This window comes from Pongo abelii, chromosome 12 (assembly GCF_028885655.2).
Source record: "Pongo abelii isolate AG06213 chromosome 12, NHGRI_mPonAbe1-v2.0_pri, whole genome shotgun sequence".
Lineage (NCBI taxonomy): Eukaryota > Metazoa > Chordata > Mammalia > Primates > Hominidae > Pongo > Pongo abelii.
In genome coordinates this window covers 64,683,979-64,700,043 of record NC_071997.2, presented here as the reverse complement: position 1 = coordinate 64,700,043, position 16,065 = coordinate 64,683,979, and the positions used below count along the sequence as shown (strand labels likewise).

The window sequence follows — 16,065 nt, the reverse complement described above, 5'->3', positions numbered from 1 at the left end:
TGACAAAATTTCAGGATTGAAAGAAAATGAGAGAAGGTGCGGTCACTTAGGCCATTTCCCCATTAGGATATGCCCATTCCATAAACCATGTCAGAAAGATATGCACATTTTTCACATCCATTAAGTCAATTAATAGCAAAAAAGTTAAGTTTTTTTCTCTTCTCTAGGTGATCTTGCTCATTGCACACTTCTCAGCCAGAAATATCTGTATCTATTTATTATATTTTCTAATATTCAATCTGAAGTAAAAATCAGGAGGTTTTCACTCCTATTTTGTAGTTAGGAAGATGGAGTCCATAAAGAAGGAATCAAATGAGACCAGTGTCAACTAAATTAAAACGAGAAAAAGGATTGCCCTGTAATTGAATATAAAAGGAACTGGTTTCCTCTAGTTTAAGAAAATAATGTGAGCCTTCAAAATAACCTTCCCTCTTCCTTTATCAATATGCCCCAGCCCACAGCAGTGCCCTTACTCAGGGTATGGGCAATCCATGGTGACAGATGTTTTTGGACAGCCGAATTTTCAGATATTGATTCACTAGATAGCCTTTCAAATCTTCCAGTGAAGAGAAATCAGAACTGTTGAAAAATCAGAACCTCTGACAACCATATTTGCTCTGCTCAGCTAATGTCAGTTACCAAACGTGCTGCTCACTTGAGACTGGACATGGCTCTCCAGTTCAACCCAGTCCCCACCCAGGGGCACCAACCATTTTGGTAGCCTTCTTGGGCCCTGTAGATACTTGAGTTTTTGATGTCCACACTGAAGAAACCATAGGACCCCTGAGCACATTGCACCATCTCCCAAAATGAGAGTCAGTTTTTTATCTTCTCTAAGACGGCTGAGAGGGCACATGACAGGTCAAAATGACCCACCAAGCACAGTGCTCAGAATATACTTACAAACAACAATAGCTATGGGACCAGATGGCAGGGCCCAATTGGCCCTTGCCTCACTTTAAATTATAGAACAAAGTAAACTTCTAATGTCTGACATTCCTTGACAAATCAGATTAGGGATTATATTATCCTTTTTAAAAAAATTTAGCTACTCATGCTTTTCTCTTATTTTATTATTTTTCTCCATTACACTATCTTAAATCTGATATTTATAATCTTGCTAATAATTATATTATGAAACATTTACTTCCTGATATCTTCTTTGAAAAACTCAATATATATTGTATTGTGACTTTACTAAAGATTATGTGAATAAACTAATTTTTTATGATGTTGGCATTTTTCAACATTTGCCTTGAAAAATAACACTGGGTCTTTGGAACATAATGACCTGAAATATCTTAGAATAATCTGATCATTTATTTTAAATATTATCAACTAGAAGGATGATAAAACCACACTGAAACTCCTGACTCACTTCATTATCAAGTCTCATTCTGTACCCAACGGGAAAATGACAGATGAAGCAGCTCAGCCCTGACCCATGGTAACCTCACTGCCAGCAAGGCAAGCGTTGGTTAGAAAAGGTCATACCCTGGAGTGTCAGGATTTGTAAGTCAAAAATAGCACAAGGCACTGAGAAGGAACTAGTCTTTTAACTTACAAAGGTGAGATACCAAATTCAGCGTAATCACATGCTTCTCATATAGTATAGTTCTTTTTAACTCTGAATTAAACATATATTTTTATGCCAGAACAGTTTTTTATTACAAGGCTGGTAGCCAGAGTGGTCATAACTCCCATACAAACATAATTCTTCCAACCCACTTTCACTGCAAACAAACACATGTATCCCAAACTGCTTTGCAGCCTGGACGAGCTACATGATTTCCAGGACCCAATGCAAAAGGCAAATGCAGAACCCCATGTTCTGACATTATTAAGAATTTCAAGATGGTGACAGATCATTAAACCAAGTGAGGAGTCCTCCGGGCTTGGTGCCCTGTACAACTTTGCAGGTCATCCTAGTTACAAGAAAGCCCACCCTAGTCACAAAAAAGAACTTTTGAAAGTTAAAAAAAAATAATTTTTCCTTTCAAAGACACACAACCATTTAGCCTTCACTCCTGTATTCTCATATCTGGCCTTAGGTAAGACAGCATTCATATTGGGGAGTACAGCATGGAGACACAAAAGAGAATCAAACTTTTTCCTAAGTATCTTTCCCGATCTTACCTACACCCTTCTTATTCTGAAAGGCCCTTTCACCTCCCTCCTGGAACCAGAAAAGAGTTGCTGAGGCATTACTCTTTGGACGTGCATAGTGGGCAACTGATTAAGTAAATACCTTTTTAACCTCAGGGCAGACTGTTGGAATACAAATCAATCAAGTCCTTTGCTTTGAGAAGGAGAAAGCTGAGTAAGAAGAGAAGGAAATCGAAAGTAAATGTCCTATTAAAAAGTAGGTCTTCTAGAAGAGCTCTTTGCACATCGAAGTAACTGAACCAGACTTTAAAGTGTCAGCAGGGCAGGAAGAACACAGTAGGTGAGACCTTGAAGAACACACCCCTGGTAACACTTGGGACTGTGTAAGAAATTCTGAGAATGGAGTCTCAAGCATTTAGTGGGCACTATTATGGGAGACGCAGGCTTTGACATAAACTCTTGCTGCATCCACTGTTGGCAGGGTCTTGGAAGGGTTGGTATCATTTCCTAGGTCTACTATAATTCTCTGTTTCTATAAAACATTCTAGTTATTCTTTCAGCTTGGCCTACTTGATCATTATTAGCTCTGAGAAATTGGTACAAGAGGATTTCAGGTACAGTCAGGTACAGTTTGGTTTGTTGGCAGTGACCTGAGACTCCAGATGGCTAGGCTTGAGGGTCAGCACCTTCCAAAAACAGCTTCTTAGCTTCATCAACCAAGAACATGCGAGGACACTCCTAGATCAGAAGTCTCTTGAGTCCCCTTAACTCTCCTTAACTCCCCTAGGGTGAGGGGGTGGAGGTGCATGGATCAGGGCTGGGCCACAGCACACTCTAGCTTTAACCAGAGCAGCTCTCTAATTTTGTGTTCATTGGTTGGTTCCCCCAGTAAAGCACTGAAGTGAAAACCACATCTCTGGAGGACATCCCCATCATGTCTGGCTCACGACACCAGCTCTAACACTAGCTGCCAGGGCTCCAATCTCAGCTCCACCACTTCTTTGGGTATTACCTCAGGCAAGCTTTTAAAGCTCTTCCATGCCTCAATTCCCTTGTCTGGAAAATGAAAACAATAACTCTACCTACCTCCTAGGGTTTTTGTGAAGACTTATGTTTAAAACTTTGAGCTCAGTTGCTGGTTTACAGTATGAACTAAACAAATGTTAACAATAGCAATTTCGTTTGAACAAAGAATTTTACAGTAAAAGAAAGACTGAAAAGCACTCCACCCTAATCCTTTACTATCTCTCTAGGCTAAAATGCTGATTTTTCTACCATTTCTTCTTTTATTTTCTTCATCTCTTTACTCCCTCCCCACAAAACCTCCACCAGCAGAGTTGAACAGAGGTCAAATAGGAATCTTTCCCTTGTCCATGGTGGTGGTTGGTGATGGTGTGTCTGCAAATTTGAAAGTGTTTCTGGAAATGCTGTCTGGAAGCTTTATATTGTAGGATTTTGCCTGGCCTTTTTTAATGGATGTAACTGGACCCTCTTTCCTCACCACCCAATGTGTGAGAGGAATCCTGATAGTCTATGTATGCTGTATGGGTGAGGCCTATGTCTCTAATTACCGCTGCAGACAATAATGTGGGAATGCCAACAGCAACTACTGTCACAAAGGAAAGATCTAGGACAAAGCAGAAGTGATAGCTAAGGCCTTGCAGGATACATATGTGTCCACTTCACGGCACCAATGCACAAACGACCTCCAAGCCGGCAGTTACCTTTCTCAGCTTTTTCCTTCCACCTGCTTAGTGAGAAAACAGCTTTCGACGACAGGAGCCCAGGATAAATCTGTCAGCGTGACTTACGGGACCAAATCTCCTGAGAAAGGCTTGAGGAATCCAATAAATAAAAGCTCTATGTCCCAAACAGTAGCAAGGTTACCCAAGTTTATCACATCTCCTCTTAACCCCTCTGGTATGGACCTCATTGACTGTAATTATCACCAACCTCAGAAGACATCTGGAGGTGGCACATCTTTTGCTCCTGTGAGGATGGCCCCATGCAGGCCTGCTTTCCAGGTAGCAGTCCCAAGAGCAGCAGGTTTTGGACAATGGTCATGAATATCTTTTATCTGACAGGTAAGTGAGATGCTTTGATTCTTCCAGGAAAGGGCTGGGCATTGAGAACAGATTTCAGGCATTCAACAGAAGTTGGGGAAGGGACTTTAAGATATTTAGAGACTTAGAAAACAAGAGGCCAGCAGAGTCTCTGGCTGCATGATAATACCAGTTCTATAGCTGTCACCCAATCCTGCAAAAAAGTGTCAATTGGCAGACTTGACCAGATACTACACAGTGATTCTTTTTGTTTGTCTGTTTGTTTGAGACAGAGTCTCACTCTGTTGCCAGGCTGGAGTGCAGTGGCGCAATCTTGGCTCACAGCAACCTCTGCCTCCTGGGTTCAAGTGATTCTCCTGCCTCAGCCTCCCGAGTATCTGGGACTACAGGCATGCACCACCATACCCTGCTAATTTTTGTATTTTTAGTAGAGACGGGGTTTCACCATGTTGGCCAGGATGGTCTCGATCTCTTGACCTCATGATCCGCCCACCTCGGCCCCCCAAAGTGCTGGGATTACAGGCATAAGCCACTGTGCCCGTCCTAGACAGTGATTCTAAAGGAGGTTTGAGGATGCCCAGGAAGGCTCAAACCCATCTCTTAGAATTGCACTCAATTTCTTCCCTCAGAGGGCATGGGCACCTACAGTGATATCCAAGCTGCAGGAAGAACAGAATTCAGCACAAAGACAAGAGTACCTCAAAAAGCTACACTGGGTAGACAAGCAAAGGAGAGGGTGAAAGAGTGTATGGGTATTTAAGATTCCTTACTGCCTAGAGAATAAAGTCCCAATTCCTGTGCATGATGCCCAAGGCTCTACCCAATACAGCCAGCTTTCTCTTTCTCAATGCCTCACCATTCCCACCCAGCTATAGCCCCAGGGTTATAGCTGCAGACTCCAAGGGGACCTCAGAGTTAATGCAAGGGGCTGCAGATTCTGATTCTTACACATCCAGGTGGTCTTACAGATAATGTCTTATCTGTCATTTTTTAATACATACAAAATTGCTAGAGAGTTATTACAATATGGGTTCATTTAGAAATATTACTGAATTTTTGGTTGCTTTGAATGAACAATTACTTTCCCACAGAAGTTTTAGAAGTTTCTTTTTGTTATTGTTTTACCTTCTTGTTTACATAAAAAGGATTCTTCTTCTTCAGAAGCAGGAACCTCCTAGACGACACAGACCCATTCAGTAGGCAATGCCTTTGACATCATTTTTTCTCCCAGTGCTGTCCATTAGAAATGTAATGCAAGCCACAAATGTAATTTTACATTTTCTAGAAGTCACATTTTAAAAATAATAAAAAAGGAAAATTTAATTTTAATAAATATGCTTTAATCCAATATATCCAAATAATTGTCATTTCAACACATTACCAATATATATAAATTATTAATGAGATACATTTCTTTTCATACTAAGACTGCAAAACGTGGCATGTATTTTATGGTTACAGGACACCTTAAATTGGTCTAGCCCTATTTTAAGTGCTCAGTAACCACCCTTGACTAGTGGCTACCACACTGGACAGTAAAGTCATACTTTCAAGTCTTGGTTCTTGTTGTTCCTCCATCTTCCCTATCTTCCACACCCTATCTTCAAGACCTCTGTGTTTGTCTTTAACACAGTCATCCTTAATGCCTCATGGATGGACTATTATTTCTAGAGATCTCAAAGCTCAGAGTGATCTCCCATTCCTCATTTCTTCTAGCATTACTGTCTATGACAAGCCACTTGCTCCAATAATACTACCCTACCTGGTCTCTTTAGTCAACTGCTTCATAGGTATGTATCCTATCTCCCAAAGAAGTTTGTAGCCTCTTTGTGGGTAGGATACTTACCTTTTATGTTTTTTCTCCTCCACAGCACTAAGCAAAGAATACACAATAGGCTCCATAAGTACTTGCTCAATTGAATCAATTTCATTTCTTAGGCACTCTGCTCTAGGATGCTGGAGAAGTGAGACTTTTATTTGCCAATGAAGACTCAATATAGCAACAAAAGAACAAAGAGATGTGATAGTCTTCCTCCAGGGGCCAATTTTCTTCTGGATGAATGCATTTTGTCATCAAGAATGTCTCAAGACTTTCCATGGCCTTATTTTATACTACCTCAGGCCTCTCATCTGCATTCACAGACTTCAAATATGTATAACCAGTATAACATTTTTGAAATACTTTCCAGTATGTTTCCTTATACCTCATACCTCTTCTGCATTTCAGCTTCATTGAAATAGAGAGGACAGGTGATATTTGTGAAAAAGGAGAATATAACAAGGAAAAACCCTCTCCTTCCCCTTGGAGGTCTGAAGAAGAAAGGACACAGAGACAGGGCAGTAGGCAGTCATGTGTGTGCTTAGAATTCCCCACTCCAAGGTGATAAGTTAAATCTGAAGAGAGGAAGGTGACCAACAGAGTTAAGAAGACACAGTGCCATGGTCAGGTTGAGAGAAGGACTTCTAAGTAGCCTTCAGTTCCCATGTGTCATAGACTCTGAGTAGAGAGCCACAGGGCCTTCCTGGAGACAGGATGACGCCACGGCCTTCTCCAGAAACCCTTTGGAGGACTTACAGAGACTCAGAGGGATCTACAGAGGCAGTAAGGATCAAAAGGAGGCCAGACAATGGACGGAAAGCTCTAGACCATGGCAGAGCTGTGAAACCTATCGCAAATTTCTCAGCTGCAGAATGTCTAGAGAAGGCGGCCAGCTAAAGCAGATTCCAGTGGATGCCAGGCAGCACCCACTCAGGGAGAATCATGGGAAGACCTTTTCTTTCTGGAGCTGTGAAGATCTTTCTCCCCACCTCAGACACCATCCTAAGTGAGGGCAGAGGTGTTGAGAAGAAAGAAATAATACTTCAAAGAGACAGGTTACTCAACTGGAGTAAGTTTTGAACCAGACTGCATTAAAACTAGGGCAGCAGTGGTGGTTGTTTTCATTCCACCAATCAGGTAGAATACAAAAGGATATCAGAACAAATTCAGAAAACATGGAAACTGTACTTTTTCTGCACATCTCAGTATAATACAAGTAATTCTGTGATCCTAATATGTATGAAATCATTGAATAGATAAAGCTAAGAGGACAACAAAGTATGGAGTGGTATGATGAGTCTATGAGAAGGTAAATGATTTTCAGACAATTCAAATTCTCTAGTGAATTTGGTGTCACAAAATACACTGTAATTAAACTGCATTGGCCTTGGGCAAAATTCATCTTGGATATCTTATTTGAAATAGCATTCAATGAGCACTTGTGCTAGCCACTGCAGATACTTTATTAAATAGAATATGCTTGCAAGGCACTTACACCTTCATACCATCTTCTCTTCCAATGCCCAATGTCTACCTGGTGAAATCTACTTTCAAGATGGCCCTGGTGTCTGTCATGTATGCCTTTATGTAAATTAAGTTAATGTATTAACTCTTATAATCTGTGGTTTGTTGGCTTGTTGTTGTGATTGTTGTTTACATTTTTATGTCATTCCCAGTTCTACAAAGTAAAGCTTTGATCTCTGCTAAAGTAATCTTCAGGCAATAGTAAACTGCTACAGAATTCTGTATTTTTTCATACCAGGAGGTCTTCTTCACTGAAATTCATTCAACAAATACTAGGAGCTGACTCTATTTCAGATCCAGAACTAAATGATGGAAATCCATGGTTGCTTCTTTGACACCTCCACTTGGAAGTAAGAATCTCAAATATATATCCTATTAGTAATATATCCTAATAGGAAAACGATTCCCACCCATGCCAACCTACTCATCTACACTTTTTTCTCTCTCAGTAAATAGCAGCACTGTGTACCCAACGTGCTGAAATTGGAAGCCCTCACGTAATCCAACTCCTCCCTTTTGCCAACACTGCCCCTCAGAAACATATACACTTTGACACACATAGCCACATGTGTACATGCACATCTAAAGAATCATTCCTGTTGGTCCTGCCTCCACATCAGGCCTTGAGTCTGTGCTCTCCTCTTCATCCCCATACCACTGCTGTGGTGAAAGCCCCACACATCTCTCAACTGGACCACTCAGATCAACTCTGGCTGGGTTCTGTTGCTTCTACTTTTGCACCCTACAATCCACTCTCCTCTCAGCAGTCAAATCAGCAGTCAGATTGCCTCACTTCCCTGCATAAACTCTTATTGGCTTCCCGGGACATGGGAATAGGATCTGAACCCCTTCCCCTATCCTCCAAGGCTCTGTGTCTTCTATACTGCTTACCTCCTCATGTGATCTGCTCTTCTGACCTCCCCAGCCTCACCTACCATCTCTTTCCCCACCATCTGCATGCTCCAGGCTTAGGTGGTTCTCAGAAAGAACAACATTCTTTGACTTCAGATGCCTTGCACTTGCTGTTCTTCCTGCTTATAATTTGCTCTCCATGTCCCTTCACATGACAATGGTCCTTTCCCCCTGTGCAGGTCTCAGTTTAAATGTCATCTCACAAATACCTTCCATGACCAGACTAGCTAAGGGTACTCCCTTATTTTTCACAGCATTATGTTTATTTTCTTAACAGCAAAACCATAGGTAATAAATAGTTGATTATTTTTTTGGTGGCATAACTTAGTGGTTAAGCATCTGGACTCTGTAGCCAGACTCTCTGAATTCAAATGCTGGCTCTGTTACTTCCAAGCTGTGTGACCTTGGAAAAGTTTCTAAACCTTTCTGTACCTCTTTCCTTATTTCTAAGAGGTAAAAAGTAATAATACCTGCCACCAAGAGTCATTAGATGGTTAAGTGAGTCAATGTAAATGAAGCACTTCAAATAGTGATGATTTGTAAAGAGCATAATATGATTGTTTGTTAAAGAAATATAAAAATAAAATATGATCATGGCAGGAATCCTGTCTGTCCTATTCAGCACCATCTCTCCAGGGCTTAGTCTCATTCATAGCACAAAGTAGACACTCAATAAATACTCAATAAATAGATAAATAAATAAAATAATGACTAAATAACATGACTTCTGTCCTTGAAGTTTTTGTGGGAAGTTTTTGTGGTAGAGCCCAAGAGGTTGCAAACTTTAACGTGCAAATGAATTACCCGGGGGGTCTTGTTAAAATGTATACTCTGATTCTGTAGGTCTGGAGTGAAGCCTGAAATTCTGCATTTCTAACAAGCTTCAGATGTTGTTGGTCCACAGTCCACATTTTGCATAGCAAGATTCCAGCTGATTGTTGGCAGATCTTCGTCTAGAAATTTGGTCCTGAAACCTGTCTGCTGGAAACAGCCTTTCTGTTTACCCCTTATAAGTAGTTGCTTCCTAAGGCCATCCTAGAATCTTTGGAAGTATTGATGAGGCCTCAATGGACACTGCCCATGATTTTACTCAGGTGTGGTGTCACGTGAGTCAACAGCCATCCTTCCTTTATTCTCGACCACCTGGGAAGGTCTGGAAAAGGTCTCCTTATATTCTTCCTCTTTATCATCACTGGGTCGTCTATATATTTCATCTGAAAAGAATCTTTCCTCTTTAGGGCTCTCTTTGGGGCCTTAAAAGGTGTAGTAAATGTGTTCCTTTTACACCAGCATTTTCAGTAATTTATTCCAGACACTGGATCTTGTATTATTTAACTCTTAAATGCTTTCAGATTTCAAATATGCTTCGTATCAGCAAATACAAACTATGTATGTTGGCACTGGCATTTTAAGAACAAGAAGGTTAACGTTTCAAAAGCAACACCCTGATTTTTTGGACTTGACCAAGGTGTGATTAATTTTTCTGGGCGGAGGGATATGTGGCTGGAATTACTCAGAACCGCCCACCAGTTGCCTCTCAAGAGTGTTTGAAATTAAAACATTGCCATTGCTATTGCCTTTACCGTAGAGTGTGCACCAGAAAGAAAGTCCTGCTCCTTTCCAAACTCCCAACCAAAATAACCCCAGGGCACTCTTGAAAGTAAGCATAATCTTCATGCAATAAGACATTTCACGGCACCATGTCTGAAACCTGAATGTATATCTTCTTTAAACAATCACAACCTGCAATGCCTAATTATCCTGCTTCCAAAAGCATTGCGTTAGGCACGCAACACATCTCAGTAATGGAAATGGACTGTAGTCTCCTAGAGCCAGTTCATAAAAGCAATGGAGTTGTTTTAATGTTGTCAATTCTCTCTCGGCAGTACAGTCAAGTAATGTAGCAGAACTGTCTGATGGCCAAGGTAATGATCAGAAGGGATATAACAGAGAGAGACATCTACTGGCTGGTATCATAGAATTCGCTCATTTATTCAGTTGGAAGAGTTTGGCTTGAGGGCCTCATGGCACTTGTTTCACAAGCCAACGTGCCCTCCACAAGAACATCACAGTCCAGACTGCCTAAGATCTTAGGGTAAATGTCAAATTCCTCCTTACCTGCTCCTTCCCAGAACCATGACTCCATTTGTCAGTCTGGTGAAACCTCCTTCTCTCCCCTACATGCACATGCAGATTTCATTGCTGAGTATCAATTACTTTTGTATTTGAGGATGGCAATTGCAGCTAAAAAAAAAACAAAACAAAAACAAAATAAACAAAAATGAAGCTATTAGAATGTCCTGCCTTACAGATTCTTCAGAATTGACAACCAAGTGTCCAGCTCAGCTCAACAAGATGATGTTTTCCATTCTGAAATTCTGTAGCACCACCAAGCACTTCTTAAACTGTGAAAACTCCATAAAGGGCCATAGCACCTACCACAGACTGATGTTCCATGGTCCTTGTTTTATCCTAAACTAATTTCCCTCTGAAACACTATGATTTGTCATTGTTATTGGCCAATGCCCCTGTTAATTATTCATAATTCCCTCTCAGTGATAATGCCCACACAGATAACTTGCTTTTCCTTGCTTCTATTCTACCACCCTCGCCTAGAATTGAAGGGGACCAGCAAGAATACTTCTATTCACTACTATTCACATCAAGCACACTGACGCTTGGTGTTTGTCCTGCCCCATATTATTAGGCATAAAACTCTCACGACTCAGAGGCATACCTTCATAGTGTTACACAGGCAGAGTCATGACATCCATGCTTGTCTACAGTAGACAATCAGAACACACTCCAAGAGGCAAGGGAAGTGATTTTTTTTTCTCAACAAACAGATTTTAAGATGGAAATCGCTGATCTTACAGAGAGAATGAGGACACAATATAGTCAGAGAGTCTCAGATGCAGCATCTAGCACAGCATTTGCAGAGCACACTAGATATTGGTTGATAAAGATCCCAGACTTGAAGCCTGTACTTTATGTAAGAGAATGAGCAAATATTAAGACTTAATATTAATATTGCCTAGAAGCAAGTAGTAGACAACCTTGCCCAGAAGGTGTGGGGCACAGAGAAAGTTCTAGACAGTGACATATTCCATTAAGAAGCATTATAGCTCCTTAGCTTAATAGAGAGAGCGGGGTCCAAAACTGTATAATGATCTTGTTACAAGGTGTGTACTCAGTCATCACCAATTAACTTTTCCTTGCCTTCATAAAGACCCAATTAAGATTCCCCCAGTATTGTGATGTAAGATGTCACTGCCTGGGGCCCTGCCAGACTCTTAGACAGTGGTAAGCAGTCTCACTGGTGAACATCTATTCTATCCCCCAAATCCCTGGGAATGCCACCTGGCACACATGGGTTGTGACTCACAATTGGCCACAGATTTTCTCCCTCCTCCCCAAGGCTTACCCTGGCAACCTTGGCTTAAAGCACAGAATGCTCTTGGTAAATATGAAGGGCTTTAGAAATATTAGTGTCAATTGTCATTCTTGTTTTTGTTAAGATTACAATTTGGAGCTATAACCATAGGAATGGCAACTTCCCCCCAAATCCAATTATAAACCACTATAAAGTGGAAATCTTAATTTCTTTCTCAAAGAGTAGTGATTCTCAAATGGGGGTGATTTTTGCCCCCAGGGGAAATTTGGCTATGTCTGGAGACATTCTTTTGGTTGTCACAGTTGGGGGTGGGGGTGCTCCTGGCATCTAGCAGGTGGAGGCCAGAAATGCTGCTAAACGTCATACAGTGTACAGGACAGCCCCCAAGCCCCAAAGAATTATCCCAACCCAAATGTCAATAGTACAGAGGTTGAGAAATCCTGTCCTACAGGATCATGGGAAGGAGAGAAAAGATCTAGCCTTATTTTCTGCCTGAAACCCCATTATTAGCTTCTGGGTTAAAGTGGGCCCTGGTGTAGCAACTGTGCTTGGGATGGGAAGACTAGGTGCTTCTTTAGCCCACTTTGCAATTGTGTGACCTCTGACAAATCAAAATGACCAAATCCTAGTTTCACATATTCTGTTTTCTGTTGTTAAATATATCCGAGGTTGGTATTCATAAACATGTTTACCATAATGCAAGTGACATTGTAATGTATCTTCCATGTTTGAGAGTGAAAGGGGTGTTATTAATAATTGTAGTGGGACAATAGGAGTAAGTCTTGACTGTCCTAGGCAAACTAGGATACGTGGCCATCCACCAAGAAGAGGACAGCAGAAAATCAAAGGAAAACAGCATCCTTCTCTGTTTATCTGGTATTCTGTCCACTCACCACCTATCTGCCTGCCTGGCTGCTATATCCACCCCCTTATATAGGAAGGACAAGGCTTATTATCTCTAACTGGAGGGTAAGCAAACTGAGAAGCAGAATGGGAAGCCAAGCACCCCTGTGCACCTGGTCTCCTGATTTATACCTCAGGGTCCTTTCATCTGCAGTCATGTCTATCCTCCCCAACTGCAGCAGAACAGAGATAGGCAGCAAGGAGCCAAGACTTCATGGTGCCAGATTTGTGAGTCCATGCCTATTTCCTTAAGGGGTTTAACAAGCCTGTTATGTGCATTAAGTACCGGCTGCTTAAGAGAATCTGTGACACCATCTTAATACTAACCAGGAGAGAAGCTGGTTAGCATTAAGTGCCCAGGGGGTCGTGAGCCAGGATAGATGGCCATCTTTTTTTCATTAATGCTCAACTTCCTATAGCATCACTAGATAGCAAACCACATTCATCTTTATGGGAAGTTTAGGGAGAATAAAGGAAGAAAGACACTCATGGATAATGGAGAACATCCTCACAGAAAACAGTCAAGTGTAGTCACATGATTTAGACCTGGTTTTCTAACCTCACTTTCTATTTGTTGCAGTCCCTGATCTCTTAGATCCTGAAATAGTGCAATGGATTAGAATTTTCCTCTGTAGTTCTTGATCAAAGTAAGGCCAACTAACCTGGTTCTTCTCTTGACAGGACCTCCTGGGACAGGGGTTTTAGTGCTGGACCATGCCAACTCCAGTGGCTGCATAGGCTCACTCCTCTGTCCTAACATAGGGTGCCAGAGGAGTACAGGATGCCCAATTAAATTAGAATTTCAGATAAACAACACATAAGAATTCAGTATAAGGATGTCCAACTATTGCATGGAATATACTTATACTAAAAAGTTATTAGTTGCTTATCTTAAATTCTAAATTAATTGGGTATTCTGCATTTTTTATTCGCTAAATCTGACAACTCTACCCTAATTTAAAGGTGCTTGCACTTCCTTCATAAAGCTACTGTCCTCTGCATCACTTGAAATGAACTATGATGTATATGGCCAAAGATTTACTTGAAATTAGAGAAAGCCATTAAGAAAGGGATGTATGACAAATATGAACATTTTTAGGCACAAGGCCGGTGGTCATTGAGGTGAAATGGGAAATTTCTACTTTTCACCGGAACCAAATACTGTTTGGCTGGCCTGAGTCTCAGGATTGTATCCACAAGAAAAAAAAAAAAAAACACAGTGATTTTAATGAAGAGTCCTGACTGAAACAATTTGCTGACTTGAAGTCAAGGACCAATGGCACCTTCCAGGGCTGGCCAGAAGAGGCTGAAAAAATAAAGCATCTAAAAATAAATGCTTTAAACTGTTTTGGCTCTTGCTTGGGGAAAAATCTATGAATGAAGAAATCATTTGGGTGGGAGAGTTAATGTTGTGTGTGGCAAGTGGCAAATTTCAGGGAAGAAGCCTCTATTCACTTACAACTGAATGATGCAGTGGAATAGAATTTGGGAAGAGGTAACTGAAGATGCCTTTAAAATTCTGGGTTATAAAGTTTTCAGGGCAAACTTAAGTCTTTTGAAGTTTATCCTTATATATCTTTAGTAAATAATAAGTTCTCTTTTCTTTTTTTTTTTGAGACAGAGTCTCACTCTGTCGCCCAGGCTGGAATGCAGTGGCACGAACTTGGCTCACTGCAAGCTCCGCCTCCCGGGTTCATGCCATTCTCCTGCCTCAGCCTCCTGAGTAGCTAGGAATACAGGCGCCCGTCACCATGCCAGGCTAATTTTTTGTATTTTTTAGTAGAGACGGGGTTTCACTGTGTTAGCCAGGATGGTCTCGATCTCCTGACCTCGTGATCTGCCCACCTCGGCCTCCCAAAGTGCTGGGATTACAGGCGTGAGCCACCATGCCCAGCCAGTAAATAACAAGTTCTCATTTTTAAGGGGAAATATATTTGGAAATGCCTATAAATTGTACTTTTAAAAATATAAATAATATTTCAAGTGTTTTAGTATCACAAAATAAAAATTACAGGGGGGCCATTAAAAAAAAAGTTATTTCAAAACACAGACAGCATGGGATAGGCACCACATACCTAGCATGGAAGAAAGGCTATCATCCAGAAAGGGAGAGGGGATGTTGGATCAATCATAAATGAGACAAAATTCCATCCTCTTATTTAAATTATCCACAACTAAATTGAACTAAGGATTCCCAAGCCAATTTTCTTGCAGAACAAATGTGTGATCCGTGGCTTACTTATTTTCAAGGAAACAATTTGAGGAGCGTTCAGTGACTTCCTTGCACACCCAGCTCCTTCCCTGGCAGTCTTGGTCTCCCCAAACTTGGAGGGGCAAATATCCCCCAGCCAACTTCTCTACCCAGAGGTCTTCCCTCCAGTCCCCACCAAGCCAGGATGCCAGTGAGGCAGCAAACATGATGTGTGTGGGTCCAGAGATGTGCTTGCTGCTCGCCTATGTCAAATGGAGATCATCTCTGACCATAGTCTTTGCAACCTAAAATTCTGGATTTGGAACTGATCGGCTGCTTAATCATATTTGAAATAAAAATATCTCCTTCTTTTCAAACACCATCTGAATTAAGATCAATGCTAAAGCATGAAATACATCATTTAAATCAAAACAACCCCCTTTCTCTCTCTCTGTCTCTCTCTCTCTCCCCCCACCATTCCTTTAGGCTCAGTTTCCCCAACAACAGTGAACAGCTGTCCTTAAGCAGCAGTTTGCTATCATTATTTTATAATTCAGCCCATTCCATCATTTTGCCGGGGAAGGTTTGTGAGTCTGTATGCATGAGAGATACTCACAACATGGCAAGGCCCTCATAATCACCTGTGATTAATGCTAAGAACCCCCAATGGTACATCCTTTAATGATGCTCTTAGAATCATGGTGTCTGATCTTGGTTCTATTACTGTCAAAAGTGCTTTAATCTGCCCTGGGTAAAGGGCTCATACATCTATGCTGGTGCCTATCCAGGGAAGCAATTGGTGATTTTTTTTCACCCTCTGCCTCAAATATTCATTCTTTTTCCTATTTGCTTCATAACATAGAAATGAAAGAAGCAAAGAGCGTGTGTCCTCTGGAATCAATTGTAACTACTGCTATTACACAGGTCATTTGGCCCAAATTGAAGCATCCTGCCTGGTTTTCCCATGCCCTGACTTCAAGGCAACAGAACAGGAAAGAGTAGTTCACAAGAAATAAAGTGCAATAGAGGCACTTCCTGGGAGAGGTCACCAATACATCGTGGTGTATTTCAGGGCCAATTTCAGCCAATTGCTAACACTACCAGACACAGAAACCTCCCATGCCATTTGCTTATTTCAAAACTCCTTCGTGTT

General features: G+C 41.2%; 1 long non-coding RNA gene across 6 annotated transcripts in view; it reads right to left on the bottom strand.

The window, feature by feature from the left end:
- LOC112132119 (uncharacterized) overlaps nt 1-16,065 on the bottom strand; it is a 353,510-nt gene that overhangs the window by 111,804 nt on the left and 225,641 nt on the right. For all 6 annotated transcript variants that reach the window (XR_010136274.1, XR_010136275.1, XR_010136279.1 and 3 more), the window contains one exon: nt 10,543-10,668. This is a non-coding gene — a long non-coding RNA (uncharacterized LOC112132119). The remainder of the gene's footprint in view (nt 1-10,542; nt 10,669-16,065) is intronic.